Here is a 5,270-nt window from a genome sequence, read left to right as displayed (position 1 = left end):
GAGGAAGTTTATTTTATTTTTTTTTTTACTATTTTCCACGACTGTGTCTTAAGATAAGTGTTGCAAGCGTTTGTGGAAGCTAGTTCCGACAAGTAAGTTATTTAAAATTTTCTCTAGGTTTGGATATATCGGAAACCTGTTTCCAGATGAGTGTTTTTGAGGCTATCGTTAAAAATTGTGACAATATTCGGTCACTAAATTTCTTACCAGAGTGTAACTCACTTCCCCGCCTCACATTTTTATACGACTGCAGTTTCTAACAAGGAAGATACTGTCAATTCTACCGAAACGAAAGAACGACTATTTTGTGATTAATCTCAGAAATCCCTCTGGAAACTTATTTTGGATTAAGACACAATTAGCAGAGGTTTTGCAATAACTCTTGTCACTGTTCACACAAACGATTAAGACTTTTGAAGTCGCAACTAATTATTTGTAAAATTCGGGTCATAAAATTCTGGTTTAATTACCTCCTCATAATTTGGAATTGGCTTTCGTTTATAATTGAATGCACGTTACAAAATGTAAGCGTTTTTATTAGATATGAATAACTTGTTTCAACGTTTTGAACAACTAATGTACATGTGTAAAATGGTTACGTGAATAGGAAAAAAGGTCACGAAGTTTTGCCACTCGTTTCCACAAAACAACAAATAATTCGACATTTGCTTTTTGCATATTGGCCACGTAATGTGTGTACAAATTTGAGAGATAGCTGCGTGTGTACCCCATGATCTCATCCAAACGTGCTAAAAAGTACAATAAAAAATTATTTTCCAAGAAGTGATAAAAAGAGTCTTTGAGATTGTAGCTTTCAATCCAGTTCATTCAATTCAAAACAAGAGCATATGCAAGTTGTCTAGAGTAACTGTACTGATTCTTCAATAATGCTTAAATAGTTGAATTTGTTGAATTTTTTTAGGTCTATTATTTTTTTTAACAAATCTATTTCTTCTAATCTTTTCTGAAGAGTTTTTTATAACCGAATTAGGTAATGTGTGGGCTATTTTGGCATGCTCCTATTATACCGGCTTTTCTGAGGTTTTCCCGACCTTTTCAGATAATTAAATTTTGAGCGCGTTCTCTTTTTGACAGCTTAAGCGCTTTTGGCCTCCTTTGAAAATTTTGGCTTTCCCTTGGCGTTTTTGTCCCTTTCTTGAGTTTTCTGGCATTTTTTGACGGTTTTTGGCCTTTTTGGCGTTTTATTGTCATATACCCGTTTAAGAATATTACCCTTTTTGGAAATTGAAGTGCTTTATAATTTAAACGCCGACAAACTTGAAAAGCTTAATAATAAGTTTAGCAATTGAAACTGTTCAACAGATGTTTGTGAAGTTTTTGAATAGATTAGTTGTTTATTGTGTCAGTGGTAGGAAAATGAAATGATTGCAGATGTTCTCATCTCAATAGCGCACAAAGAAACGCCTTTTTCTATTCCAAAATTGTACAATCAAAATCGTCGACTTGACTATATTAACTAGCAGTTGATAACTTTTTTTCCTTGAGTTTCTTTAGCATTTGATAATCTACCATTTACAACTCCATTATCCCTTCAAGTAATGAAAGCTAAGAAATTATGTTATCGCATTAAAATAGAATGTTCACTATGAATTTTTTTTCAGATTCAATTGTTTCTGGACAATATTTTAAAAAAGTTTTTTTTTTCTTCTAAAACTTTCCATGATCTTTGATCTCTTGTTTACCTCAACTGATTGCGGAAGATTTCTCAGCAAGATTCTTTGAAATTAAGATAGTTATAGTTATGCAAGTTAAAGTCAAATTGGAACCAGATAATGATGGAAGCAGTAATGTCTTAAATTACTGATTGGAGCCTGCAGATAAGGAAAGAGTATATAGACAGTAGTTGCAGTGAAAAATGAAAACTTCAGAAGGGTGAGTAGTGCCAAAAAATGAAAAATTTCTATACTTTTTAAATGGGGAAGAAAAAATGAATTAGACCTTGGCTCACAACCCGCCATTGTTATTACTATCACTTCAGTTCGATTCAACAATAAAATCACTCTCACTACCGTCAATGAAAACTAACTTTAGCTATTTCTCCGTTTCTGGCTCCCCAATCGTTCCCATCACCAATTTACGGCCCAGAGGATCAGACAAAAAATTTTTGAGCTCCCCTATTTTTGTGTGAGACATCAAATAACTAATCACGTTTGACTGTCACCGCTCATCGACTGAAACATTTTACAAAAAACTTCCCCTTTTTAGTGAGATGAAATTCCAGATGTTTGCACGTGTTTCCAATGTCCATATAATCTCGCATTTCTCGCAATCAGCATGATTGCGGACTCGACTATTGCTATAACAGAGAAGGATAGAGCTAGCCTACTGAAAAAAAGAGATACCCCATCGGGCTGCAAACGACTGCTGTCAACCAGAAGGAGGATTTGTTTGAGGGTTTTACAAACTGTCGATTAATAAAGCTCGTGTGCTAATAGATGCGTGGCAAAATGGCTCAAAAGAAACTGATGTAAATTTGATTTTTATACAATCGAAACAGGTGACCAAATAACTCGGCATGGTGACACGGTCATCTTTAGAGACAAGAATCAGCAAAAGAAAAAAGTTTCACCCTGATACACCCATTAGTTGTATAAGATAGAATCAGAGACACCTTTAGTTATTTATCCGAAAGACAAAGAGCTCATTTGTCAGTCACAGTGCTAGAATTTTCCAAAAGGTGACCCCGTTCCCGCAATTTAGCCTAATTTTTCAACTGTCGTAAGCAGTGTTAAGCCCTCATTTTTTTAACAGGATCAGTGGTTTGAAAAAGGGAATTAAATTTTGGGGACTGCACTTGATCATCTGATCTTCGTATTTCAACCTTGTCATCCTAAATGAAAGTCTAGCTGGGTTTGTTGAAAAATCTCGTATTTCAACTTTTGAAATACTATTGAAAAACTAAATGTGTGATCGTTTTTTTTCATTCATTTGAAGGGAAACAGAATTGCAGGTAGTAGACGATTATGGGGTAACCAAGCTAACAACCCATGATATCAAAAGTGCACTTGAGATAGTGGATATACGCTACAATTATTTCATACTTTTTAAACCAATTTCCAATATACAAGAAGAAACAAAAGCATCAGAGGACATCGTGCCCTTCAAGCTTTTAATACTTAGATAAATAATTTTAGGATATTCCATTTAATCATCCTTTCAATTTTTTTTATTGCTTTTTATTGAAAATTGTTTAGCGGTTTCTTTATTCAATTGCTAACAGTATGTTGCTTCTGAAATTGTTAAAAATTCTAACGCTCAGCACAACTGCTTCAGTTCCTGCTTTAAGGAGATCATCAGGATACCACCATTGTTAAAGAAAGGTCAGGTATCTTGTTTTCTAAATTGGTAATGAGACGTCATATGGCCAGGGTGAGCAAAAGTGGACACAAGGGATAGACCTCCTTTCCTAAGAGTTCCTCCACTAGACTATGAATCAAATATTTTTTCTAGCTGAGGATTTCCTGCGCTTGACTGAATTGAATGAGTTTCTAATATCCCTTTGGGGGTAGGATTCATTTTTCTATTTTTTGTGATTCGTTTTGGATGATGCACTATTCTCTCGGTTTCTCACTCGACATCAGTTTTCAGTTTTTCGTTGTACTGAATAGGTCACCGCTTCGCAAGTTTTTTTTTGCGATACACTGAACAACGATACAATATCTTCATCTGGATCAAAAAATCAAAAGCAATTTTCTATTCTAACCACTCTAAATGAATACTACAAAACGTTTGTTCGACAAAGTTTGGTGGCTGGTCTCTGCTGGCCAGGTTTTCTGCCTGACAGGATTTGAACAGGTCGGGATGCATTTTTGATTGCTCCGTGGCTGTGAAATTGAAAACTGCAAACGATTGAAGCAAACGCTTTAAACTTGTAAATCCTTTTATTATGCTTGTTTCAATGAAGCCACTTCGTAGCCAAAACTGCAGGCACATCAACTTCTCAATGCTGAAGTCTGTTTTTGTCACTTTTGACAAATGCTGAGTGAAATTCGAATATTCTCAAATTGATTTAGAGCACGCTTTTTCGTCGTACATTTAACTCGATGGCAAATATCGCATTTTGAACAAAATTTCCTTCCTGTACTAATAAAGATTTGATGCATGATGATTTTTATGTTTGGAGTTTTTAAAAACTGGCAAACAGTAACTAAGATTCAAGGCGTCTGTCAAGTAACAATGAAACAATGAGTACATGGATTGAAGGTTTTTATATCATTCTTCGCTCAAGGCTGAGCAAAATAATCTGAAATTGCTTGAGCTCTTAGGTTGAATTTGATAACTGAAATGGGAAAAGATCCACGAGAAATCCACACCTGGAGTGGTACGTCCCAGAAAGAAGAACGATAAGGGAACGTGTGGATATTATTATATGCGTCACGAATTGAAGACAAAAATGTAGCAGATCTAAAATTAGTCGAAAAAACGTAGAAAATGTATTTCATTTTTTGCTCTTCAATTGTGGCCAATAGATGTTAGAGCAATTCGAAGCACGCACACGCTCCTATTTGTTAATGAAGCGTGATGGTTGTCCAAACAAGTTTTATTAATTAACGGAGTCTCGGATCTCCGACAGATTTTACCTTGCTATTGCATATCGTTAATTCACCTTGCTATTGCATATCTTCGAAGATTTAGTTTTAACCAGCCCAAAATTTTTTTCTGTGTCATCTACCTATTTAAGTGTGAAACAACCATAATATAAAACATATTTTATACAGTTTCAGTATATTGTAAGAACTCTCAGATACTTCCTCCCGCTTGTTTTTTTTAAATTGTAAATATATGCCGAAATTGTAGCGCAATAGATAGTTAGATTTCTTCGAATAGCGGAATGGCAAATTATTGCACTTAAAGTTTTAAGAGTACTATAATTAATTCAAATGAAGCAGTAAAAACTTTTATTTTATGTCTATATTACATTTTATCAAAAAACTTGGTTTTTTAGTAGTTTAGTCCCTCAATTATAATCCCATAGCAGAAACGGACGCGCCTTATCTATTTGCTTACAAAACATTAAGCTTGAAAATTTTTTGAGTAAGAAAAAATTGCAGTCAAAAAAATTGTTTGCGTCAAAAAATCTTTACATACCCAAACTACTAATTGATTTACATAAGGCTATGCCTCATTAGAGCGCTCACGAGATCTGCCATTAAAAAGACTTCGAGAAAAAAAAACAAACGAAATCAGAAAAAACAGAAAACAAAACTCAATATCTAACTTTAAAAGCACCTTCTACCACGTAAAAACGC

General features: G+C 34.4%; 1 protein-coding gene across 3 annotated transcripts in view; it reads right to left on the bottom strand.

Moving 5' to 3' along the window:
• The window catches only part of LOC142344811 (uncharacterized), a 340,173-nt gene that overhangs the window by 124,750 nt on the left and 210,153 nt on the right, over positions 1 to 5,270 (bottom strand). The gene's annotated exons all lie outside the window — the stretch shown is intronic.

This window comes from Convolutriloba macropyga, chromosome 8 (assembly GCF_964194025.1).
Source record: "Convolutriloba macropyga chromosome 8, txConMacr16.3, whole genome shotgun sequence".
NCBI lineage: Eukaryota > Metazoa > Xenacoelomorpha > Acoela > Convolutidae > Convolutriloba > Convolutriloba macropyga.
Note: the sequence above shows the minus strand (reverse complement) of the source record. Positions and strands in the feature narration are given on the sequence as shown.